Source organism: Cyprinus carpio, chromosome B24 (genome assembly GCF_018340385.1).
Source record: "Cyprinus carpio isolate SPL01 chromosome B24, ASM1834038v1, whole genome shotgun sequence".
Classification (NCBI taxonomy): domain Eukaryota; kingdom Metazoa; phylum Chordata; class Actinopteri; order Cypriniformes; family Cyprinidae; genus Cyprinus; species Cyprinus carpio.
Genome location: NC_056620.1, coordinates 22,610,282 through 22,638,176, shown reverse-complemented (window position 1 = coordinate 22,638,176; position 27,895 = coordinate 22,610,282). Strand labels below are relative to the sequence as shown.

Genomic DNA, 27,895 nt, shown 5'->3' with positions numbered 1-27,895 from the left:
TTTTGTTTTTGTTTTTTTTTTTCTGTGCATGTTTATAGTGCTTAAGTATAAACAGAAATGAAGTTTACTAGGGGAAATATTCTGCATCAGTGTTTGATCACAGAGGCTTCCAATGGAAATTAACATTTTAAGTCTCTTAGTCTGTTCTGTTTGAAATGTTAAATGTGCTTTTACTAAATTGTAGTGATGGCAAATTGAAAATGTATACAATTTATAATACAATTATTTTTATTTTGTTTATTTAAATTTCACACCTATTCGTTATTTTAAAATGAAAGTATTAAAACAGTTAAATGTTATAAAATGTTGATTATATAAATATATTTTAGAATATAATGGAATAAACAAATGTGCACAGAATATGTATCATGTAAATAGTCTTTAAATCACATCTGCATTCACATTCTGGAGAAAGGCAATGCTAGGTGAAAGAGCAGTACAAGTAGACCAGCATATGAACAGAGCTAAACAACACAATTCCAATCTTCAGCCATAAAAGCCAGAGATCCTGTCAATGTGGCACCATGCCTAGTTTTAAATAAAGAGACAGTTGTGGAGACAGCACATAACTAGAGATTCTCAACAGAAGGAACCCCTCCAGCATTGTCAGTTTAGGCAGTTAACCCAAGGTAAATGGGTCCAAAAACTAGTACATTCCTCACACGGAAATTTGTGAGGAGAGGGGAAAACATGGTTACACCACAAACTAAAAATAAATCATTTCAAAACGTTTGAGTGAAGATCTACTGCAGGTAAAAATAAGTAATGAACACGTCACCATTTTTCTCAGTGAAAATATTTCTAAAGGTGCTGTTGACATGGAATTTTCACTAGATGTCGGTAACAATCCAAGTAATCCATACATTCAAAGAAAGCAAAAAAACAAATAAGTTCAGAAATTAAGTTCCATGCAATAAAGTGGAATGACCACAGGGAAAAAGTATTGAACACTTGAAGAAAGGGACGTGCAAAAAGGTATGGAAAGCCAAGACACAGCAGAAATCTATCAGTAATTAAAGCATCCTGCCCCTAGTCAGTGGAAAATTAATATTCGTTGTTTCAGTCCCAACTGATGGCCTATAAAAAGGTGACTCATGACCAATGTGTGATTCATATAATTGAAAGAAGGATGAATGGAAAAATTTACAGAGACATTCTTGGATAAAAATCTGCTGCCCATCAGAGATATTCTTGATAAAAATTGACATGTGTGATTTAGATGAAAAAAATGTTTACATATCAAGCAGCAAAGTGATTCCTTGATCACTTTCAAGGAAAGAAAAATAAAGCTGCTAGAATGTCCCAGCCAATCACCTGACTTTAATCTAATAGAAAATCTATGGAAAGAACTACAGATCAGAGTTAATAGAAGAGGGCCACACAGACCCTTCATGATTTGAAGACCATTTGTGTGGAAGAACGGGCCAAAATCACACCTGAGCAATGAATACGGACTAGTTTCTCCATACAGGAGGCATCTTGAAGCTGTCATTACCAACAAAGGCTTTTGTATGAATTATTAAATAAATTTCAGTAAGCGTGTTCAATACTTTTCCCCAGGGTCATCCCATTTTATTACACAGAATTTAATTTCTGAACTTATTTGTATTGTTTTCTTTGAATGTATGGATTAGCTGGGTTGTAACAGACATATGGTGTGAAATTTTCATGTCAACAGCACCTTTAGAAATATATTTACTGGGAAAAAATGGTGACTTTTTCAATGCTTATTTTTTACCCACTGTAAGTGATGTGAGTACAGATCAATTATTGTCTGAAGACTGTAAGACTATATGAGGAGGCTATTTATAAACTGTTAAAATGAATTGTATTAAATATAGGTATGCACATTGTTTGGCATCAGAGAACGTGGATGTTAAACGTGGATGTTAAACTTACAATATTGCATTTTTTTTATAAGCTACTTTTTATACTGCATGTTAAAGCTTCTTTCATTGGTGTGAATAGCTGAAAAAAACCACACCACCATCACCAAAAATATCTTCATTATAGTCTAATAAACCATGGTTCATGTAAAAACAACCTAAATCTAAAAACCAGTGATCAAAATCTCAGCTCTACCACTTTGACTTACAAGTGCAGATGAAAGATAAACTGTCATGTGAGCTTTGTAACTAGCTTCTGCTTTGATTCTCTTTTCCTCGTGTTGCTCTTGCAAGCCAATAAAGAGATTATTATATTAGATTTTATATTTGTTCACAGACTAATCATTGCCTGAACTTGTAACTAATTTTATCAGCAATTTTTATTATAGGACAAGGAAAAAATATGAGACTGGTAGAAAACTGTATTTTCAGTGTGCTTGCAGTTTTGATTTCCCCCAAGAAACTTTTATTTATGTACTCCCTATACATACATTAGCCACCAATTTCAAACTCAGTGCTTTTCATTAACAAACCCAAGTATGTGAAGTATTTAACCCATGGCACTAACATAATTTATTAGTTATTTTTTTGTAATTCTTTGTTTTTTATTTATAATTTTTTATGTTACAATCCACAATTCATAAACCCAAATTCTGGATAATTAAATATTCCAAATGTGTATTTTTAAAAATAGTATTTTATTACATAAAGGATTCACTCAAATATTGACTGCTATTTTTGAAATAATTTATTTGGAGAAAAAGAGACATCATCTTTGGTTCCCCTTTGAAGCACTTTGTATAGCTGTTTTTGAGCACAACATCAATAAGGCATAGGCATAATTTGTGAATATTTATTGTATCATAGATATCGCTTGGTAGCCCTCAGGTGTGTCCAGTCAAGTATTATAATAAATATTTATGATAAATCATGTTGTCACAATAGTAAATTTAACACAGACTTCCTCAAAATTAACCTCAATTTTAGCCTGAATGTTCTGCACAGATGTGATTTGAGCATGACACTCAATGCCACCTCTCACAAACATGGCTTAGATTTGTCATGTAGGGTCACAGCTATTCAAGATCTTAAAGGGTTACTTTACCTCGGAATGAAAATTTTGTCATTAATCACTTACCCCCATGTCGTTCCAAACCCGTAAAAGCTTTGTTCGTCCTTGGGACACAAATTAAGATATTTTGGATGAAAAACCGGGAGGCTTTTGACTGTCCCATTGACTGCCAAGTAAAATACACTGTCAAGCCCCCCCATAAAGGTATGAAACATATCATCAAAATAGTCCTTCTGCCATCAGTTGTTCAATCTGAAGCAACGAGAATAACTATTTGTACACAAAGAAAAATAAAATAATAACTTTATTCAACAATTTGTTTCCTCTCTGTCAACTGCGGGAGCTGCGTGGAATTCGGTCGTATGCATATGTGGAAAATTCAGATCGATTTGAGCTTTGGATGTGTTAAAATATTTGAACTTCTGTGGCCAGACCATATGCGACTGACCGACTGGATGTGATTGTTTTCTATGAGTGTGAGGTCAGAATTACCAATTTTTTTTTTAAATTTAACAATTATTCTGTAAACACTATTTCTGTAAATGGTTCTTCAGAATAATTATGGCAGAAATAATTATTTTATAATTATGAAATCTTTATGTATGTTGATTAGCCCCATAAAACCTACTATGATTTTATTTCAGGGGTCACTTGTTTGTGTCGATATTTTCATACATTAATTATATTAATTCAAATTATTCTTTTTACCAATAGTGAATATGCCGAGGTAAGGGTTGCTGCACGACCAATCTGAAAGTTCTGTGTGACTGCCACTCGGGGGAGAAATGTAACAGTCGTGTCCAAATGTTTTACCAATAGGAAAGGCGACTTTAGCTAACCTGTCATTAGCAGTTAGCAAGACACATTTGCAGAGTTTTCCATAATTATGTAGTTTAAAATACAGTTTTTAATTAGAAAAAACAATTTAGGGGTGTCGCACCAAAGGAAATGGTTTTAAGTGATTTTTTTGTGGTTTTATGGGAAAATTTTAACAATTCTGAGACAAATCCTACCATGTTAACATAACATGGGCTTCACAGGCAGCTTCAGTAGCATGAAGGGGTCATATGACATTGCTAAAAATAAAATTATTTTGTATATTTGGCGTAATGCAATGTGTTTATGCAGTTAAAAGTTAAAAAAGAAACATTATTTTCCACATAATGTACATTATTGTTGCTCCTCTATTCCCTGCCTTTCTGAAATGTGTAGATTTCTACAAAGCTCATCATTCTGAAAAGCGAGTTGTACGCTGATTGGCCAGCTATCCAGTGCGTTGTGACTGGCTAAATGAAAAGTTACGCCCCTAAACTACTGTGATACGTCTCACGGCACGACCAGACAACGCCAATAAAATCAATTACAGAAACGAGGCATTTGTTGTATCCAGTGGGGACATAATTACTGATTATAATGACTTATACAGTGTTTTTACGAGTTGCATTGCGTATCGCATTGCGTAAACATGAAAGCATGTCTGCATGTGATCGGAGAAACAACAAACCACAAGCGCTACTCTACCCTAGAGGTCGACCAATAGTTGATTTTGGCCGCTACTGATAGCTAGGTTGGACCCACAACTGCCCGATAACGATTGATTAACAATAAGTTTTTAAAATGGATACTGAACAAAAACTAAAACTACTTTATTAAAAAAAAAAAAAAAAAAAATACTGAACCATATTAATAGTAGTAGTAATAATAAGCGTAATTAATAATATAATAATAATACAAAAAAAAGAATAGTAAATGTTGAAATTACCACACTCTAATAGGGCCCTATGAAAATCCATTTTATTTTATCCTACATTTCGTTTTATTTTTTTCTAAATTCCATTATTTCCGTTTTAATTTTTCTGGATTCTGTTTTTTTTTTTTTTTTTCATTTTAATTTTTTTCCACTCCTTTTTAATAGTTAAATTAAAGTGTATTAATCAAAAAAAACAATTGTAATTAAAAAAAAAATAAATAAAAAAAAATGAAACTTATACATTTTCACATCAATTTATAAATGTTTAACAAAAAAATTATGTAAAACTATGAAATGTTTTATTTTTTTCTGACCATATTTTCTATTGTCACCAAATTCTGTGTTTTAGCATGTCTAATTATTTGAATGCATAAAACAACTTAATTTATTCTTCTTTTTTTTTCTTAAAGAAGCCTTATGATTTTTTTTCCCCTTAAAAATTGTGTTGTGTATTTAATTTTTTCTAGATATCAAATCAAGGCATGAAACATTAATTTAATTTATCTTTTAATTACTGAAAATTAAGCTAACTTAATTCTCTTTTTTTTGGCAAACAAAGGGGGTTTACTATTAAAATTAAAACATTGACTAAATTTTGTGTGATTTATTCCTTAAAAAATAATGTTTGATTCATTTTAGTAGTAGTAGTAGGTTATGTACATTCTGCTGAAAAATAGACTTCAAATCAAACCAGACTTTTATTTTGATGGTTTGCCATGAATACCTTTACAGTTCTGTGTATGTGATATGACGCTAGTTTTTACTCAAATCAAAACGGTCAGATGCTAATGAAGGCTCTCTCAGAGCAGTTTTGGAGATGTTGTTCATGTGTTTACATCCTCATTTAATGAGGCGGCAGACGCTAAAAATCACTGCGAGCGTCACGGGTGCTTCAGTATAGGCTATGTGTAAATGAATAAATGAAACCTTGGGTCTGCGCCATTCATTGACAGAGTCAGGTAGAACATACACGATTCATATTTAAAATCGACTTTTGCAGCTTAATAGTTCCAGATACTAGTCCATATCGCGATTTGATTTAAGTGTAATGACCTATTTTTGATTAATTCATTTCAAAATTGGAGAAATTCCATGACATTCTGCATTATACTGTGAAATTCCATTTTTATGACTGGATTCCACGATTCCGTCCTCGTTTTTCTGCATCAACGAAATCATAGGGCCCAATTTATACCAGCACAATGTATACTGCTTCTATTCTTGAACACATAATGATTATCTAATCAAAATAAAAGAGCAGCGCTGAGTTAAGGAGAACTCACCGGTATCACACACACTCTGGACATGCTGTGTGTTCAACTCGAGCAGAGGTCTAAAAAAACAGTTTATTTATTCACCAAATGGACCACAAGATTACTTCAAGAATGAACAATGAGGCATAGATAAGTTTGAAGTTCAGTGTTTAAAGAGGATCTATATTATAGCTCTATAAATGAAGCATACAGACTTTATTAGAGCCACAGAAAGACAAACATTTCAATAAAAAATGCTCAATATACAATTCATTATGACATTAACAACGGTTCAGGGTGAATATAATGTAATTTTAATGGAAAAACTATGTGAATGGCGCACTGGCACGGCAGGATTTTCTGTCAGCTGCATTTTAAATCTGGGTCTGAAGTTCCTTGCTCTGTTCAGAGTACAGCATCATGTGTCTAAACAAAATAGCACGTGCTTGTCAGTGATCTCAGCCACTAGAGGCCGCCCTCGCACTGTATAATGAAACAGACCCTTCTGAGCCACTCCCGCAATGGACTCATCCCAGAAAACAATCGGTGCCGATTAATCGGCAAAAACCGATACATCGGTTGACCTCTACTCTACCACTTCTCAAAACTCGCATTTAAAATCATCAGTGGCTAATTTTTAAATACGTAAATTTACTTTCAGGCTGTGTGAGTCAGAAGCGCCAGATTGTCTTTGCCAAAGTTGGAATTGCCTCACTTTATAGAAACAGCCTTTGTGCACAGAAGCATTGTAGGCTACTGGTTCAGGAAACAGTCCTCGTCCTCTGCAAAATGCTCTGCACACATCTGAATATTTGGGTTGAACTGTTCTGGAACAGTGTTATAAATACAAACTTAACCACTGATTTCTAGTTGCGTCCTCTTTTGGAAGGCCAAACCAAAGTAGTTTCGCTTTCACAACGAAACACACAGCGTCCTCCACAACATGGCGGGGGCAGCAACACCAAGAATAAAAAGTTACACCTTCTTTCTTTGCGTGAACATTTTCGGCGGCATTATGCAAAGACTGTTGATGGTTCCTAAATCTAGACTGAAGTTGAGGGGTGACCGTGCCTTTTCAGTTGTTGGGCCATAACTGTGGAATAGTCTCCCAGTCTCCCTCCGATTAGTTCCTTCAGAATCCGAATTTAAATCTAAGTTAAAAACTTACCTTTTTTCTAAGGCTTATTATTGTCCTTAGAGTATAAGGATCTGTCACCTATCAGTAATTTTTCTCCTCTTTAGTGTATTTGCGAACAAAATTTTTTATTTTATGTCTTTTTAGCAAGGTTTGTACAGCACAGTGGTCAGCTACTGTTGTTTTTATTGTGCTTTATAAATAATTTTTTTTATTGATTGATTGTATAAACAAAAAACATTAATGGCATTAGTAAAAACACTTACACTGACAAGCTACGCAATATCGCGTTCATAATCGAATGCAACTCATCTGCGATTATGAATGCGATATTGCATAACTTGTCAGTGATGTACGGCTCTGTGTATTAAATGCCGCTCCATCTGAAAGCATGCATGATGAGATGCTAAGTATCACCAGCTTCACTGAGGAAATGCGCATGACAATCACATGCGATTTATTGTTTGGATTTATGTTTTTTTTTTTTTCACAAAGTACAAAGTAGATGGGGAAAACTAGGATGCCGGGTGTATTCAGAGCGCTGCCATTATTGTCTAGAGTGCGTGGAATGGTGCGCTGTGATTGGATGAGCGGGATATATCGTATTCTGCAGAGAAAGGAGACTGCTGTTTTATCGCAGTTTTTGAAAAAAGGGATAAAACCATGACCTAATAACTCATTGGAATATCGTATTTTGCATAAAAATTACGACACCAGATACTATACTGATTTTGGCGGAAATATATATATATATATATATATGATGTCAGACTTTTTACATGTGTGAATACATTGCACAGCGCAAGTTTGTGAAAGAATGTTCCAAAGTGAGGTAACTTCAAACAGATTTCCCCAGCTCAGGGAGTAGGGAGCAATGAAGACTGTGTAGGGGACCATATCAATGGGAACACAATTATGTCCCCACTGGATGCAACAAATGGCTCGTTTGTAATGAGTTTTTTTTGTTATTGTCTTGTCACGCCAGTGTTCTGACTGGGACACGCATCACAGTATGGTAAGGGGCATAACATTTTTGTAAAAATGTGCTTTGTAAAAAATGATGAAAGGCGGGGCATAGAGGAGAAACAAAAATGTACAGTATGTGGAAAATAATGTGTTTTTTTTGAGCCTTAAACAGCATAAACACATTTACACCAAATACACCAAATAATGTTCTTTTCAGAAACATCATATGACCCTTTAAAATTACACTGGAAAAGACACAACGGCGTGAAGGATCACATTTGCTTTGATTGTGGGAGGAGCTTTACTAGATGGTGATACATTGAAAGGGCACCAAAAGAGTTCACACTGGAGAAAAACCTTACAAGTGTTCACTCTGTGACAAGAGATTCAGTCAGACTGGGACTCTGAAGATACATGTGAGGACCCACACTGAAAGAAGCCTTACAAATGTGATCAATGTGGTAATGTTTTACTCAAAAAGGAAGCTTTAATGATCACCTGAAATCTTCACACTGGAGAGAAGCCGCACGCATGTGTTCAGTGCGGGAAAAGTTTTGCCCAAACAAAAACTCTTAAATTACATCTGCATTCTCATTCTGGAGAAAGACCATATAACTGTTATCAGTGTGGCAAAAAAGAAAGAAAGAGTTTTAGTCAGCTGGGTAATTTAAGAATTCACCAGAAAAGAGACACAGTGGTGTGAAGGATCACATGTGCTTTGAATGTGGGAAGACCTTTTACCGCAGCTGTGACATTGAAAAAAACACTAGAGATTTTACACTGGTGGAAAAAACCCATGAGAAGGTCCAAAGTGGAAAGAAGCCTTTTACATGTGATCAGTGTGGGGAAAAGTTTCACTCAGTCAGGATCACTACACCGTCATACTAAAAACAGCTGTCTGAAATTAAAGTAGCTCAAGCACATTTAAAGTGTGTTTGCTGCGTCCTCAACAAATGTGACCCAATAACGCATTGAGTAATAAAAGCTCTCTTTCATATAAATCTGTCCCAACCAGCCTCATTAAATCATCATTAGTATAAGTTGTTACAGTGAACAAAGTTCATCTTTAGACCAGCTTCAAGTAATATTTGTACAGAAAAACTGACATGAATCTAAGATGTTCTTCGGTTTTGGACTGAAGCTGAATGTAATTGTTGTGGACAGAGTTTCACATGGACATAATGTCTGAAAATTCATCTGTATTTTCACTCTGGTCTCTCATTAGATTTTTGTAGTTGCTTAATCAATTAATTTATTAAATCAGTTTCTTATGTTATTATCAACTTTTGATTGGTTATTTTTTTTATTGCTAGCTGATTCTTCTGTTCATCGAAACAGTCTCGTAATATTTGTATTTGAAAGCCATGAAGCACCACAATTGTTTTTTTGAGCTTTCAACCCAGGGGTGTATACCCCTCCCTACACACCCCCAGGGCTGTGCACAGGAGGGTGGCCCGGTGGCTAGAGCCACTGCCCCTTTGGCCTCATTGGCTGAGGTACCCCTCTCACACAATCCCCTCATCCCCCCAGCTCAAAGCTGTCTGTTACCGCTCCGCTAAAGATCCGCTGATTCTGCTAATTCGCTCTGTGTTTCCTGCTGCTCCACAGCATCACTCACAATCTGTGTGCCACTCTCTGGAGAGTGCAGTTCCTGAAAGTCGTTGCATTACCAGGTAGATGCATTACGATCCACATTAGTCAGTAGTTGATCCGCTGAATTAGTAATTAGTTGATAGTTTATTTGTTTTTGTCGGTAATGACTCGGCCTTCTAAAAGTGTACAAAATATCCATGTTCTTAGAATTAGAATCTAATCAAATTATGTACCCGATCAGATCTAATATGAATAACACCAAATCTTCTGTTGTTGGCACACTTTGTAGACAATAAATAAATAAGTAACTGCCTTCACAAAAAAAGAAGACAGAGAGAGAAAGAGCATAGGGAGGCTGCTAAAGGCAGTTCAACACTGCAAACATGAATACAAAGCTCCAGCAAGCCAGCAGGTAAATTATCATATATAGAATATTTAGCAGTTTGTCACACTTTCATTCTTATAATTAAGTATATTTCCCATTATAATCACAATAAATAATAATTATTTATTTTTATTTGTTTTCATAGCAATATCTGGCAACACTCCCAGAACTTAAACTGATAGTAATCAAAAGAGCCCACAGACATGTTACTGCTGACAGGATACCACAAACGGTAAGGCAAATGAAAAAAAAAAAAAAAAAACCCTTCATGATATTATCTGTCAGAAACATTATCAACGCTAACAAAACAGTAGCATATAACACTAGTGCAGAGATCTGTAGAACATGTTTATGTCTATGCTATTTCATATTGTTACATTTTCACAAAATCGTGCCAACATTCATAAGGGGCACTAGACAAAGATATCAACTATATAGCAAATAGTTATTAATGAGAAACTATAACAGTAATAGGGCCTATGTCTATAACGGTAAAATAGTATAACGGTAAAATAGATTGCTGCATGAATAATAAACAATTGATGCATGTGTGATATCACTTAACAATGCTCATTCCTTCAAAACAGAGAAAAAAACAACTTTCACACAACATCTATATCTGTCTCTTTTAAAGTGTTTAGTGTATATAATGAGTGGGTTATTACAGCAGCACAATTCCACCCCAGACCCACACTGATTTTCAAACCTTGGCTATGTCCTTCCATTCTCCCAATGTGTTTCTCCTTTTCACAGTCTGGCTGATTTTATGGGTGTTTCTAAGGTCATGATACCTTCGACAGTAAAAGTGTACAGATGCCAAGATGCAAGGCGTGGTTCAACTTACCCCCACTCTCCTCTACTTCTATTGAAGATGAGACAGAAAAAAAATATGCCAATAAAGTACATTAAAACTGAATAGAAAATCAAACTTAAAAACCCAGAAATCATGTAACTTTGCAATAAAAAAAGTATTGCATTGATTTTTTTTTTTATTTTTATAAAGAACAAATCAACCAATAAAGAGTGTGTCTATAAGAGAAACGTAACAGATAGACATGTAACTTAATCATAAGATTTTATTACAGATGTGTCAAAGAGCAGTATCACAGTAATCCAAATTACGATACATTACAGTTGCAGTCCTCTCTGGCAGAATATAATAGTAGTGTGAGAAGCAAGGCATAATTTAAGTTGTTAAAGGCTGGAAATACTATCCCGATCCGCTCCGTCAAGGCTTGCGTTTCTCATTCAAAAACACGGCATCTATGACGATCCCAACGAGTGCCAATGAGCGTGTGACATCGCTGCCGTAAAACTTGTTGTAAAAACTTTTTAACTGCACATTTTTCAAATTTTTGCTATAGCTACAGAGTAAGGAGATACATATCGGTGATGAATGGTTTGAATTTGGATCTGTTCCTCACACCAAGCATCACATGGATACAGAGGATTTAAATAAAAAATAAGATACTTTATGATCATTTTATTTAATGCTTGTGCATGACAGCATACTAATAAAAATGATTTGTGCCCCACTCTCTGTTATAGATCAGTGTGTGCCCCATGGTAAACCAAATAAATATTACATGATAATGGTTAAATGATCTCTCTATCTCTCTCTTTTCATGTAAGGATTCTAAGATTATTTGTACCAAGAATAATAATATAAAATTTTAAACATTTATAATTAAGTGCAGTTTAATGCAGTTGACTGATTTGCTTAATTTTTATATTTTTATATTTTTATTATTATTTGAATTTTTATTTCAGTTGATTGATTTGCTTAATTTAAATTTTATAAAAAATGTAAGTAATCATTTAAACATTATCATGCAATATTGTATTTATCTTTTTTATCATGGGGTCACATAATATGCTGCCAGATGTTAGCCTGATTTGGGCCACATATCACTGGACTGATCAGGGCCACACTCCTCCCACCAACAATCGGCCCCTCATATTGTTTGCCTGATCTACGCTGTGCCATCATCGCCACACATGGCCCAGCTCTGGCTGAAAGGGTACATGTCGTTGCCGACAGGAGGCCAGCAGTGACAGCTTGAAGCAATATTCTCACACTATGCGTGTGAAATTATTGGGTTGCTCAGATATATATAATTATTGGGTTGCTACTACACATATATATATATAAAAAGGAAGGTGTCTTTTTTCAGAAGAACTTGTAACTTGAAGGCCCCCAGGAATGGGAATCCTCAGCTCTGTTGCTCTATGCGGCAATGGATCATCGGTCGTGGCGTGCTCTAGCTCTCCGTCAGCAGCAGGCTCGGACTTGTGCTCCGCACATCGGGGAGATGGTGGGCTGGGTTCTGGGTCTGGAGTGGACCTGGCGAGATCCTCCATCGGGCAGACGGTGAGATGTGACCCGTTCTCACCAGAGTCCACTCCACAAATGTTGCAAATTCCTCCCAAGGACCATCTTCGGATGACAACGCTCTGCACTCGGCGTTCAGGCTTGCCTCATAGAAAATGCGGAGCGCGTCGTCCAGGTAGCTGGTGATGTGAGCTAGCAACAGGAACTGTCTGGTATGGTCCCCGAGAGATCATCTTTTCCTGCTCCAGCAGGGGATCCAAAAACACACAATGGAAACAAAACACTATGAAAAAAAATCGTAAACAAAATGGAGAGTAGACAAACAGAGGTAACTGGTCCGGTATTCTGTCAATCTGGTGCACGAGGAAATGAAATGAGAATGCAGATGAAATACAAAGTCTTTAATAATCCACAGAGAGTTTAATCCACAGAGAGGGTATGAACACAATTACTCATCAAAGTAACCTCAATTCCGGACAACCAAAGACTGAACAGAATACAACTTATAAGGAGAACGTTAATGAGGATAATTAATGACACACCTGAACATAATGACATAATCGAGGGAGGACAGAAACTAGGTCATACTGAGCACATGGGGAATGGAACACATGAAGGGAAAACACAACATAAAGAGTCCAGGGGTCTCATTTATAAACGTTGCGTATGCAAAAATTGGCATAGAAAATAAGTACGCAATTTTCCACTCACATATCAGGGATTTATAAAAAATAAACTTGGCGTAATGTGTGTACGCAACGTACGGACATTCTAGACCATGCGTACTCACTCTTTTTTCCTGGGGTGAGAAAAGTAATGAAGTAAACAATGATTTTAAAATCTGTTTTCATTTCGATATACACATTTACATTAAATATTCCACTCTCATTAATGGAGATAACCACTGAAATTACATAAAGTCATTATGCTGAAGGTAAAAAATTAAACAAATTTAGGCATGTTTAGTGGATGCACTTGAGGACTTTTTCCTGTGGCATGCTGTTTTAATGACAGCGAGGAGTGCTAGGTGCACTATAATTAATCTTCAAACTAAACTGCATATCTCATGTTATGAGAAAATATTTTAGTGAGAAGAAAGATCAATGATGTGCACTTGGATACTGTGGAGGACACTGCTGGATTCGGTGGAACAGTCTATATTGTCTGGTTTGAATAGGTCCAGTGATAATATCTTACTGTACAACAACAGCTGCATGGAGGTGATGATGCTGTGTGAAGGCATCTCCACAACATTATGAAAAATACGAATGTATTTGAAGGATACAACTTGAAGAAAATGGGGTAATTTGGCAGGTTTTTTTTTAAATAGGCTACTTTGTCAGTGATGCGCTGAGTCAGACAATTCTGTTAACTTATACTCCGTATCTCATATTTCTTTGATGTCTTGTACCTTTAACGGTGTTAAATATGGTGTCACGTGGATGGGAAATATGCATGGAAATGATATGCAAATGAGGTTGTGCATAGTGAAACTAGGCGTTTTGTAAGCTCCATATATGGGTGATTTCGGGGAGGAGTCGGGGTGGAGATGCACGTACGCACACGTTACTTATTTATTTTATTTTTGACTGTAAAATTCTAAAACAATATGCTATCTTTATATAGTGCAAGGTGTCTTTTTTCAGAAAAACTTGTAACTTGAATGCTGTAGTTTCATGGAAAATGAGCTGAGATACAGTTTACAGATTAATGTTTCCATCCCATATTTTAGTCCTGTGAGTAATGGCCAAAACTCAGGTGCTTATTCAGATTTTTTATTGCTTCTAATGACCTTGATTAGCTGGTTCATATATTTTTAATTAGGGCTGGAGATAATCTCAGCTGGAAAGATAAGACACTCCTGCCATAATGTCTCCATTTGTAAATAATTGTTGAAACTGTATTTACACTGGAACGTAAATAGAACATTTAAGAAAAATAGATTAAATAAAGAGAATGTAACAATACTTGATAGTTAGAATATTTTGTGTTGAGAAATTAAAAAATATATGTTTAACATAAAAAAATACATTTTGATAGACGGATATACAAATAAAACATACATGCTTAAATGTGTGAATGAATCATTCTGTTAATCTTTGCCAAAGTTTACAAACATAAAAGCAGATGACGTGGAATCTCTTTTACAAGATACTGACTTTGTGTTGGAATCGTATCATGTGACAACAACAAGCGAAGGTCAGAAAAAAAAGAAGGAAGAAAGCATTGGAAAAGCATTGAAAAGTTTTCTTAACTACATCTAAAAATCTCTTCTAATGCACTAGCTGCAAGTAAGTCTTAATGCTTCACTTATTACTCATGGAATAAAGTAGGGTTATCATATATGTAAGTGATATACATTATTTAAATTTGAAGTTATAGAAAGTCCGCCAGAATTGTCACAGATGTTTAACACATGATGCTAATTGAAAAGGGCTGATGAAAATTAGTAATACTTCTATGAAGGATTTTTTTTCCTTCTTCTCATTTACATCCTTTGTTTTAGGCTGTTGTTTTGTAATAGTGTGAGATCGGAAGTATTTTAAAATCTGACCTTTTGAGTTAGACAGCTAGATAGTGAATGATCATTCATGTTTTTTGGATTTTGTGAAGGTACACTGTAACTGTAGACTGTAATTCTACTATGACTAAAAATAATATTTTGGTTAACATGTAGAAATTATGATATAATATTATATGACAATAATGAAAGTTACATTTACTCAACCAGTTATTTTAGGAGCATTTCAAAATAATGGAATATATTGTGAACTTAAAGTTCAGCTTCCTCCCTCAGAGTTTATTGTCTGTTTCCTAATTAACTATCTTTATAGACACTTTAAATGTTATGATCTCATTAAATTATCTGAAATGAATTAATTGCAATGTTATTTATCTCAGTAACAAAGTCACCTCCAGGACATACTGAGGAGTGGCTGATTGCTTTCACAAACCAGTTCTAGGCTGTTTCAGTGGTGACTTTGCTGCAATATGTCAGAGGACCAAGGAAAAGACTCTCCGTCTGAGACAAGTCTCTCAGAGAAACAGAAGTAATTTATTTTAAATTTCTCTTCTTTTTTATGTGAGGAACAAAACCTATCAACAAGGAATATTTTTCTCACTATTGTCCAATTAGAACTTCTATATAAAAATCCTAATGTTTTTAGAATCCTAATCTTATTGTTCCCATTTGTAATAAGGATTATTATTATTATTAGGACCCGATCACTGAAGTGCGAGGACCCTGTTTGAATCACTGTTTCTTCTTCTTCTTCTTCTTTCTTCTTCTTTCTTCTTCTTCTTCTTTTCTTCTTCTTCCTCCAAAGTGAATCACAGTTTTGAGGGCCTAAACATGCTTTTTTTAACATGCTAAAAAAAACAAAACTTTGCACACATTTCAGAGGTGGTAAAAATGTATGCCTGATATGGGTTTTTTCAGAATTAGGTATGGCAAAATAGCTCGATAGCACCACCTGTAAAAAATTAACGAAGAGCCGCTCCCTCTATGTTTCACATGTACTGAATTTCATTTACATATAACCTACATAAAAGTCTCTTGGGGCGAATGAAATAGGAAGCAATTTTTGTGTAGTTTTTGCCATTTTTGAGACATTGTACATTTTCCTCCTACAGTTTTTATCAGATAATCTTCATATTTGGTGAGTATAATCTTAAATATTTTGCAATACTAAAATTGCAAAGATCTTGAGTTTTTGTTGTAGGGCATGTCCCTGGCAGCCTGACAAATTTCGATGTTTCGCCATGAAAGAGGAAGTTGCTGTAACTCAGGCAAACAATATCCAAAACTGCCCCAAACTAATATGTTTTATAACAGTCGTGTACTGAACATATGCCCATATTCAGTTATTGTAATAGCGCCACCTGCTGGCAACAGGAAGTGACATGATGTTTTTATTGATAGTTGTGCTTGAAGTTTTTATGTAATGTTTATATTATTGAGATTATGGCATCCAAGATGTAGGTGACTTTGTTTCTTCAGTAGAACACAAATTGTTTTTTTGCTCCAGTTGTTGCAGTCTCTGATTCGTACAATGTTACAATGGTAAATGGTAACAGAATCTATGAGAGTAAAAAACAAACAAACAAACAAACAAAAAAAAAAAAACATGCACAGTCAAATCCATATTAAACCCTGCGGATCGTGACTATACATTGATGTGTAAATACACAAATGATCTGATGAATTGTACGACTGAGAGACTGCAACGCCTGAAGCTAAAAATCATAATTTGTGTTCTACTGAAGAACTTACTACATATTGGATGCCCTGGGGGTAAGCAGATAAACATCAAATTTTCATTTTTTGGTGAAATATCGCTTTAACATATTAAAAAAGTGTCAGCAAGTGTTAAATAGGCTAGCAAGTGTGCTAGAAAACATGCTACAATGTTATCAACATTTAGCTAAATGCTAAAGCATGCTATTAATACAGTAAAACAGGAAGATGTTGTAACTCAGGCATACAGTGACCAATCTGCCCTAAACTTCACATCTTAATAAAGAGTTCTGGCCTGAAGAAATCTACATGCCAATATTCAGTTATAAGTCATAGTGCCACCTACTGTCAACAGGAAGTGACACTGTTATGGAGTCCTAGCAACATATAAAAAGCATCATTAACTGTTAAATAGGCTAGCAACATGCTAGCAACATGCTAAAACATGCTAACAACACTTAGCTAAACTGCTGTCAACAGGAATTGACAAGTTTAACACTGTGATGCACTATTTAACAACACACTAAAATAAGTTATTGAGTGCTATACATGCTAGAAACATGCTCAAGCAAGCAAGGGCTAAACATACTATTAATGCCATTAAACAGGAAGTTGTTGTAACTGATTCATACAATGTCCAGTCTGTCCCAAACGTCAAATGTTTGATCAGAGTCCTGGCTTGATGACATCTACATGCTCATATTTTTGTCATAGCACCACCTACTGGCAACAGGAAGCAGAGGTGGGGGACTCGATTCAGATGACTTGACTCCAATCAACTTAAGCCGCAAATTTTAGGACTTGAGACTTGTTTGACAAATATTCATAAAAGATTTGACTTGACTTTTGACTTGATATTCATGACTTGAGACTTGACTCTGACTTGAGTTAAATGACTTGAAATACCTACTAATAAATGTTTTTTAATGTTTTTATTGTTTTATCGTATTTATTGTATTATTGTCTTTTTTTTTTTGATATCTGTTCTTTTTTGGTCGTTTAGCATATTTATTGTTTTAACTCATGTTTGCCAAGTTAGTGACTTTGTCATTAGATTTAGCGAGGAGTATGAAATGTATTTTTTGCAAGTGGAATGCATTGTAAATAGTTATTCACTGTTTATAAGAAAATGACAGCTTTTTTGGCAGTAGCATGTGTACAGTACATTGTCTAATAATTGGTCTTCAGTGTTACTCTTTGAGTGAAAAGCCTATGGATAATTTATGGGGATGCATTAAAAAAAAAGAAAGAAAAGAATATTAAATAAATAAATCATACAGTTGCGAACCCAACCATAACCCTAACAAAAAAATAAAAAACACATGCACACATACAATTGCAACACACATTCACTCACAAATATTAATAAATCACACTCACTCAAATCACCTCTCTCTCTGTACCTCTCTCTCTCTCTCTCTCTCTCTCTCTCCCTCACACACACACACACACACACACACACGCACACATTCACACAGATTAATAATGTACATTATAAACAGGTGCAAGGTTTGTGTGATTCAATTATTCATATTTTTTTCTTGTTGTTGTTATTCTTTTGTTAAAAAGTAAGAATCTAACTCAAAGGGATACTCCACCCCAAAATGAAAAATCGTCATTTATCACTTACCCCATGTCGTTCCAAACCCGTAAAAGCTTAGTTCGTCTTCGGAACACAATTTAAGATATTTTGGATAAAAACCGTTAGGCTTGAGACTGTCCCATATATGCTGCCAAATAAATAACAGTGTCTAGGTCCAGGGAAGTATGAAAGACAGTAAAGCCATTCAAACCACTTACATTTTTTTTGCTGATGATATTTGTTTGTTTTATGCCTGCGGTAATTATGAGTGAAACATCACATCATCATTGTGTATCCAACAGTGTCACCTTGAGGGAAAAAAGATGCATTGCACATATTGTGTCGTCAGATATGTAAATATAGTTGGCAGGAACAAATACTTACACATTTACATACCTCAGATCTAGCAGCCCTATAAACTTTTTACTAAAAATGTATCAGAAAACAGGAATTTTTTTATATTTTCCTTTTTTATATATATTGTTTATAATTGATTGATTGAGGAATACTAAGAAAGTTGATGTCTAAATTAAAAAAATGAAGGAGGGAGAAGGTAGAGAATGACGTCCTAGGTCGCTAAAGATCTGAGGTATGCATTTAAGGGTTAAAGTGCATTTTTCTGTCAGTTTAGAGGGACAGACAATTCCTGTCTCTTAGGCCTTATACTTTTTTATCAGTTTTAGGGACAAAAAAAATCTTTCTCTTAATCTTAATTACAACATAAAATAATCTAAAGATACATACAGTGCCTTGCAAAAGTATTCATACCCCTTCATTTTTTTTTTTTTTTTTTTCACGTTTTGTTATGTTGCTACCTTATGTTAAAATGACTTTTCCCCACATTAATCAACACTCCATACTTCATAATGGTAAAGCAAATTTATAAAAAAAAAAAAAAAAAAAAAAAACGATTCCATTGCATAAGTATTCATACCCTTATCTGGGACAGTTGAAATTTAGTTCAGGAGCATTAATATTGCTTATAGATGTACTACACTTCGAGTGAAGTTAACCTGTGGCAAATCAATTGAATGGGTATGATTTGGAAAGACACACCCTTCCAACCCTTATTTATAGGTCTAACAGCTGATAATGCATATCAGAGTAAAAATCAAGCCCTGAGGTCAAAAGAACTGCCAGTAGAGCTCAGAAACAGGTTTGTGTCAAGCCACACATCTGGGAAAGAGTTCAGAAATGCATTCTGCTTCATTGAAGGGTCACAGAAGCATGTAGTCTCTGTTACCCTTAATGGATGAAGTTTGAAACAAGCAGGACTCTTCCTAGAGCTGGCCAAACTGAGAAATTGATAGAGAACGGGTTTGGTTTGAGTGGTGACCAAGAACCTGATGGTCACTTTAGTTGAGCTCCATGATCTTATGTGGAGATAGGAGAAATCTACAGAAGGACAAACAACACTGCAACACTCCACTGATCTGGGCTTTTATGGCGGTGTGGCAAGACTTACATGTAATCCTCTCTTCAGTGAAGCCACATGAAAGCATGCTTAGAATTTGCAAAAATGCACCTAAAGGACCCCCAGACTTTGAGAAACAAGATTCTCTGGTCTGATGAAACTTAATTCCAAGCATTGTGTTTGAAGGACTGCTCATCGCCTGCAGAGTGCCATCTTAAAAGTAAAGTGTACTGGTAGCAGCCTTATGTTATGGAGCTGTTTTTCAGTGGCAGTAGAAGAAAAGCTCAATGCACCAAAATATTGAGATAGCCTTAACCCCTTTGCTGTCAAAGATCTTCAACGGCCCCAGATTATTATGTTTCACTTTCACAGCACGTTAAACATCACTTTCTTACTTGATCTGGAGAAACTGTGCATCAGTTGAACGTTTTAAAGACTCTAGCTTCGATATTTGACCAATGTTTTGATAAAACATTGTTGCAGTGACAGTTATTTAGTAATTTATGTCAGGAGTACAAAATAATAAATATGTATGAGTCGGTTTATTTGTGTTCACATAGATTCACTGAACAGCGTCAATAAGGGTTTATAGTCCAAAGTCCACTGTCTCTGTGTGTTTAGTCTTCCATGTGCGCGCTGCCGCTGACAGAGACCTGATTCATCCGTGTCTTGTCCATCATAACTGTGCATCATATCCCGCCCCCGTCCTACACGTGATGCATTTCCTGTACACTTCCGTGTTGATATCTGACCACGACAACACAGAGAAACCTCTGTACCCACGAAAATATCCAAATAATAAACACACGATTACGTTAGTAAATGGTTGGTATGTGTTTTTTTTTGAGATCTGGGCATGTGTATAACAATATTGAAAATGTACATCTGAAATGTTTACCTGTGCAGCGATGTAAAAGGCTATAAATAACATATTTTTACAACAGTAAACGACAAAATTCCACGTGATCGCAAAAGGAAGTTATTACAAACACTCGATCAGGGTTTAAAGTGAGTTTTTAGGAAAAGTGTACTAATAATTTAATACATTGTCTGATGTAGCTTGATGCTAATGTTAACTCTAATGCTACTAATAGCAGGTGCATTTCTTCATAATGCATTTCACTCGATCAGGGTTTATAAGGTTGTATGAAAATGTTTTGGTTGTATTTTTATAGTAAGGCTTTTGATAATAGTGGGGTAAATGTATACTGGCTAGATTGAAGCAATGTGGTTTGGTAAACCTTGTAATGCCAGAACAAAGGCTATAATGGCGTAATAAAAACAAAAGAATAATGATCAAAGAATAATGAGGGATTTTTGTGTCATACCTGGCCCGATGTGTGAAAGGCTTGTTTCGCAAGAACAATAGAATCATGAAATTTTGCCGGTCCAAATACGAGATAATAGCACTCCAAAAGTGGTTACAGGGGTCATAAATCAATTTTATTAGACTTTTACGAGCCTTCTCTAAAAACACACGACACGGTCTTAGAAAATGTTTCATAAAACTCACAGTTTGTGAGATTATGTTTCTGAAATGTCAAAATGAAGTATTAGTAGACTGTGGCTTTAGCTTCAGTATGTTTCTAAAATAATATCCTACATCACCATTTTTTAAATACATTTTAAAAATATGTTTTTAATATTTTTATTTTTGTTTTCATCTTTGAGCTTATATATCTCTATTATCATAACAGTCTGAGTAATTCTGATTACTGAACAGTAAACTTTGAAGTGTCAACTTTGTGAACATATGTTGATTATGTATCTACTAAGAAAGATTCATGAGCAGCAACGTGTTTATTTTGGGTATGTAATTTGTGTCTCCATGCTGAAAATGGGGGGTGACAAGTAAGGGGTTTTAATGAAAACCTAGACCAAAGCATTCAGAACCTCAGACTGGGCAGAAGGTTCACCTTCCAACAGGACAATGACTTTAAGCACACAGCAAAGAGTGGCTTATAGACAACTCTATGAATGTCCTTGAGTTGCCCAGCCACAGCATGGGCTTGAAACCAATCAAATATTTCTGGAGAAACCTGAAAAATGTGTGTCCACCCTCATCCACCTGAAAGAGCTTGAGAGGTGAAGAGACGAGGAGAAGGATGCCAGATAATTGCCAAATACTGATGAGCAAAGCTTGTCGCATCAACCAAAAAAGACTTGAGGCTGTAAAGGTGCTTTAGCAAAATATTTAGATTGAAGATTGTTGATTAGAAAAGATTGTAGTTTAGGCTGTAAAGGTGTTTTGGCTGTAAAGGTGGTTTTTGCTTTGTCAATATGGTGTATGTAGTGTAGAATGATGTGGGAAAAAAACGTAATTTAAACCAGTTTATCAAAAGGCGGCAACATAACAAAACGTGAAAAAAATTAAGGGGTATGAATAATTTTGCAAAGCGCTGTACACATGGACATATTAATTTTTGTGCTTACAAATAATAATTTGACACTCATTTGATACTGACGTTTGACATCCTGTGGACATTCATCTGAATTTACATCATCTCATGAGTAGATGTGACTGCTGTGATTCTAAAAAAGTAACAGTAAAAAAAAGATAGCAGTAATTTAAGTTTATCTTTAAAGTGCATTACCCAAACCCTCAAAACTTTTTACATATGGAGAACAAGTAATTCTTAAAAAAGGCACAGGCACAGGGGCTCTATAGCGCCCCCTGGAACACAGTCAGAAGACTTGATGTATAGCTCACACATACTTGCACGCATTCATATGAAACTTGGTACACATATACATCTCATTGAGCCAAACAACTTTCGCTTTGCATGTCATAGGCTCTGTCCAACAGAAAGTTGGCTATTCAGGGCTGTGTAAAAAGGGGATGCTCTGGAATTTGATATACTCGTCCTAGGAACTCGTCCTATACTCGTTTTTATGGAAGTTTAAAAATGCTTTGAAATTTCATGTTTAGATATCGACACAGTAGTAAAATGTTTTCTCTCTCTCTGTTCTTTGTATCATTAGTGTAGGATCAGGCTCACATGTGTCCAGCTCTATGTCTGTGAAGAGTGACCAGTCTAAAGATGGTGGACCGAACTTCAATGATGATACGCCATTATTTACCAAAAAGGTAAGTTACGTGTATCTTAGAATTGCTCACATTTTCTCACTATTATCCAATTAGAACTCCTTTGTAGAATCCTATTTTTTTTTCTTTTTTTTACACAGTTACAAGTTAAAAATAATACTTTTACTCTGAACAAAATGAAGTACACATTTTAAATGGAGCTTTATGGTAATGTCACAGTTACAGTAATATCTAACTAATGTGCTGGGGCTTTAGATGTTAGATGTTTTAGTACTATGACAGTTCGTCCTAATGTGACAATTAACAGATTAAGGTAATAGACACTATGAATGAGTAAAAATAATATTAAATTAGCTGAGAAAACGTAGATGAAGAACATTTGAATTGAAAAAAAAAAATTGTTTTTTTTCTCTCTCTGTTCTTTGTATCATTAGTGTCGGATCAGGCTCACATGTGTCCAGCTCTGTGTCTGGGAAGAGTGACCAGTCTAAAGATGGTGGACCGAACTTCAGGGAGGAAACACTATCATTTACCAAAAGGTATGTAATGTGTTTCTTAGAATTGCTCACACATGGACTATGTTGTAAAGTATGTAAATCAATATTTTTCATGAAATTTTATATTTCAAATATTGATCAGTGTTTCTTATATGTATATATATATATATATATATATATTATATATATATATTACTATATATAATATATATATTCATGATGTTTCGATTAATTAATCAAATTAATTGCAAAATAAATTTGACTGAAAAAACCCACGAAAGATTATTTAAATCTATTTTTTGTTAAATGAGAAAGTATACATTAAAAACTGTTGCTTTAGAAATAAATATTTTATTTGATTCAGCATAAAATGTATTACACATAAATATTTAGGCTACAACTGCCTAACATAAACCATGGAGCATAAAAAAGATAATTTGAGAAACATCTAAGTATTTTTTTCATACAATGAAAGTCATAAAACAGCTTTGTTATCAACCGTCTTCAAAATACCATCTTTCATGTTCCACAAAAGAAAGGTCGTGTTCCAAGATGAACAAAACATATGGGTTTGTTAGATGGTGTTTTTTTTTCTGGGGAACAACTTTTTTTATCCCTTTAATGTTTTATTATTATTATTATTAATATGAAATTACGGCGGTCAATGAGAGTAGCCGCTTACAGTCAGGGGTGGAGTTAAAAATGGAGCTCTCAAGCCGGACACTTTCTGCTCCAATTAGTGACTATCGTGAGGTGTTTGCATACTCTAAGTGAACAAAATGCAATATTTGTCAAATTCATGGACATTTCAGAAAACGTTTTCATTAGAAAAAGAAACACTTTTTATGTATTGCTTAATACACCTGTTCAAGAATAAAGTTAATATACTATTTAAATACTATTAAGTGTAGGTATATATGATTTTATAGTTTTATGATAAACTTGACTTAATATAACATTGCGACTACAGTAAAAAAAAAGCTTTTTACTGAACTAAAAACACAGATTTTTGGCCATTATTGGAACTAAAAAGGTTAGACTAAACCCGAAACACACGTGATAATTGTCATGATTTCTGGCCAATTGTGAAACAGCTGTGTCGTCATCAGCGCTCCTGCAGCTGCTCTGGAGAAGCTACTGCGGTACTTTGATGCAACACATGAATCATTGGTTAATATGATTTGTTCAAAATGTGTATTCATTCAGAAACTAAACACAGCTGTGTTGCTTGGAGACATGCAACAATTCTTATATGGCTTTTAAGGTAATTTGTTCTCTGCAAAATTGAGAAAAATCACATATTGTGTTTTAAAATATAACACAATATCAACTTATTTACTTAACTGTTGTATAAAATCACATTCAAACTTCTGATATTCTGGACGAAATCATATTTGTTGTTTTATATAATATTATTAATTCTTATGTTATTGTGGAAATCATCACTCATTATTCCATCACATGATACTGCTCTCTGCTGCTTGTGTGAGCATTTTAGGGCATAACTGCATTTTATGGAGTTGTTGGCCTGCATCATGTTTGTCAACAGTCAATTACTGTATATGAAATGTAAGATGATGTACAAGCCTGGAGGCAGGGCCATTGCATAAACCACGTTATATATATGTACAGGTGCATATAAAAGATAGAATATCATGAAAAAAATTTATTGTTTTGTAATTTATTTCAAAACATAAAACTGTCCTATATTCTAGATTCATGACATGTAAAGTAAAACATTAAATATATATATTTTTATTTGTAATTTTTCATTTATTTTATTTTTTGATGATTAGAGCTTACAGCTCATGGAAACAAAAAATCAGTATCTCAAAATATTAGAATATTTACATTTGAGTTTCATTAAATGGCCATCCCTACAGTTCAAATTCCGGGTATCTCTTGTTCTTTGAAACCACACTAATGGGGAAGACTGCTGTCCTGGCAATGGTCCAGAAGACAATCACTGACAACCTCCACATAGAGGGTAAGTCACAGAAGGTCATTACTGAAGGAGTGGCTGTTTACAGAGTTCTGTATCAAAGCATTGACTGGAAGGAAGAAATTCGGTAGGAAAAGGTCCATAAGCAACAGGGATGACCACAAGCTTGAGAATACTGTCAAGCAAAGACGATTCAAACACTTGGGAGAGCTTCACAGCGAGTGGACTGAAGCTGGAGTCAGTGCATCCAGACACCACGCTCAGAACGTCTTCAGGAAAAGGGCTACCAAGCCACTTCTGAAACAGAAACAACTTCAGAAGCATCTTACCTGGGCTAAGTGAGAAAAAAAAACTGTTGCTGAGTGGTCCAAAGTCCTCTTTTCAGATAAAGTAAATTTTGCACTTCATTTGTTAATTAATGTCTGGAATCTGGAGGAAGACTGGAGAGGCACAGAATCCAAGCTGCTTGAAAGTCAGTGTCAAGTTTCCGAAGTCAGTGATGATTTGGGGTGCTGTGACGTCTGCTGATGTTGGTCCATTGTGTTTTATCAAGTCCAAAGTCAACGCAGCCGTCTCTACCAGGAGACTTTATGCTTCCATCTGCTGACAAGCTTTATGGAGATGCTGATTTCCTTTTCCAGCGAGACTTTAGCAGCTGCCCACAGTGCCAAAACCACTTCCAAGTGGTTTGCTGATCATGACATTACTGTGCTTGATTGGCCAGCCAACATGCCTGACCTAAACCTCATAGAATTCTATGGGAGATGTTCAAGAGAAAGATGAGAAACAGTCGATTCAACAATACAGACGTACTGAAGGCTCAGTATAATGCTTCAGAAGTGCCACAGGCTGATCGCTTAATGCCACAGCTCACTGATGCTGGAGTTTGTGCTAAAGGAGCCCCAATCAAGTATTTAGTGCATAAATGAACATACATTAAAGAACCTGAACTTTTCTGTTTTGCAAAATACTTTTTTTGATTAATCTTAGGAAATATTCTTTTATTCAACTAGGTGATTACAGCACACTGAAAAAGCTTTAAGCTCTAATCATCAAAATAAAATAAAAAAATAAACAATAAAAATGTTTTGCTTTACATGTAATAAATCTAGAGTATATGAAAGTTTCACTTTAGATGCACCTATATATATATATATATATATATATATATATATATATATACACACACATATATGAATTAGACATTTAACTATACTCTCACAAATAATATGTAAAAGGATCAAATACCTGAAAGAAGTATCAGATACAATCACTGCATTTATTATGTAATTATTATTAAATTATGTAATATTTGAATTATGAATTTCATTATATCCATGTAATTCTTGTACAATGGCATAACTGCTGCACAGGAGGTTAAATACCTGTTGTCAACACAGAATTTACTATTATACAACAAGACATTTGCTGTTTGCTTATAGGACATTTTTTTTTTTTTTACAGAAACAGATAGTTTTTTTTCCCTTTTTACTAGTGATAGTATAAGTCTCAGTTGTCCCCAGAATATGTCTGTAAAGTTTCAGCTCAAAATACCCCACAGATAATTTATTATAACATGCTTATTCTAAACATGCTAAATGCCCCTTTCTGGTTGGAAGCAAAAACATACTGTTTTCATTTGTTTCTGAAATGGTCTGCTGCTCCCTGCCCCCCTTTCCAGAAGAGGATTGTTCACAACTCTGATACTTTGGCAACATCAAAACAGGATAAACAGTATCATGCTATTTCCACAGAACACATTGCATTTCATTGCACAGCTTTTCCATTATTTTTAATAAAAAAATAAATGACAAAAAACTTGACAGATTTTTATTTACTTTTTTTTTTTAAGTTACACTTTAGTGCTGTGATTTAAGAATGCTATTTAAAGTGCAAATTGCTGTAAAAGACACACAAAGTGAGTTCAATGGTTAAACATGCTCATCTAGGGACACATTAAGGACACATGCCTGTAAAAAAATATAATAACAATAAAAAAAAAAACATATATAAAAGGGAATTGTTAAAATTGTTTAAATTTATGTCTGTACCACTAAAAAAACGTTACAAGAGATTTCTAATATTTTGCCCGGAAATGCAGTGTTTTGTTTTGTTATTTTATCTCATTGGTTTTGCTTTGTTTGTTAACAGCTTTCAGTATGAGACATTAGACTCAGGCATCCAGACTCACATAAACCAAAAATGATGTCAATGAAAATCCCTTCCAGGTGATCTTCGGGTAGGCAAAACACATGTTCATAAATGTTTAATATTCATATTAAAATAATAATAATAAAAAAAAAAAGATCAAAAGTTTAGCAAAAAATGCTCAATAGTACTTGAATTTATAATAAATCTTAACTGTTTACTTTTCTGAGAATCCATAAAATAAGAATTAAAATGTGATATATATATATATATATATATATATATATATATATATATATATATATATATATATATATATATATCTATAATATATATATATATATATAAATTCTTAAAATAACAGCTAATTAACGTGTTTGTCTTTTAACCGGATGTTAACAGAATATATTTTTTAATCATTGAATACATAGGCTTTGACCAAGTATTTATGTAAGATGTAGTGCATTTTGCTGTTTCTGTCTGTCTCTTTTTCTTGGCTTTGTAGGAACTTGAGAGCAAAATAATCTCATTTCTGAAAGATGAATTGGCAATTTTAAGAAAATATTACAAAAAGAAAACACAGAAACATTGTGAAGGACTTTAATGAGAATAAATGCAGTATTAAAGAAGCAGCTCTCCAATCTTACACTATACTTC

The 27,895-nt window shown here is 34.5% G+C and overlaps 1 long non-coding RNA gene across 1 annotated transcript; it reads left to right on the top strand.

Moving 5' to 3' along the window:
* The first annotated feature begins 14,540 nt into the window (after window positions 1–14,540).
* On the top strand, window positions 14,541–22,691 carry LOC122142171. Its single transcript, XR_006158403.1, has 3 exons — window positions 14,541–14,663; window positions 15,274–15,422; window positions 22,588–22,691. It is a non-coding gene; the product is annotated as an uncharacterized LOC122142171 (long non-coding RNA).
* The last annotated feature ends 5,204 nt before the right edge of the window (window positions 22,692–27,895 follow it).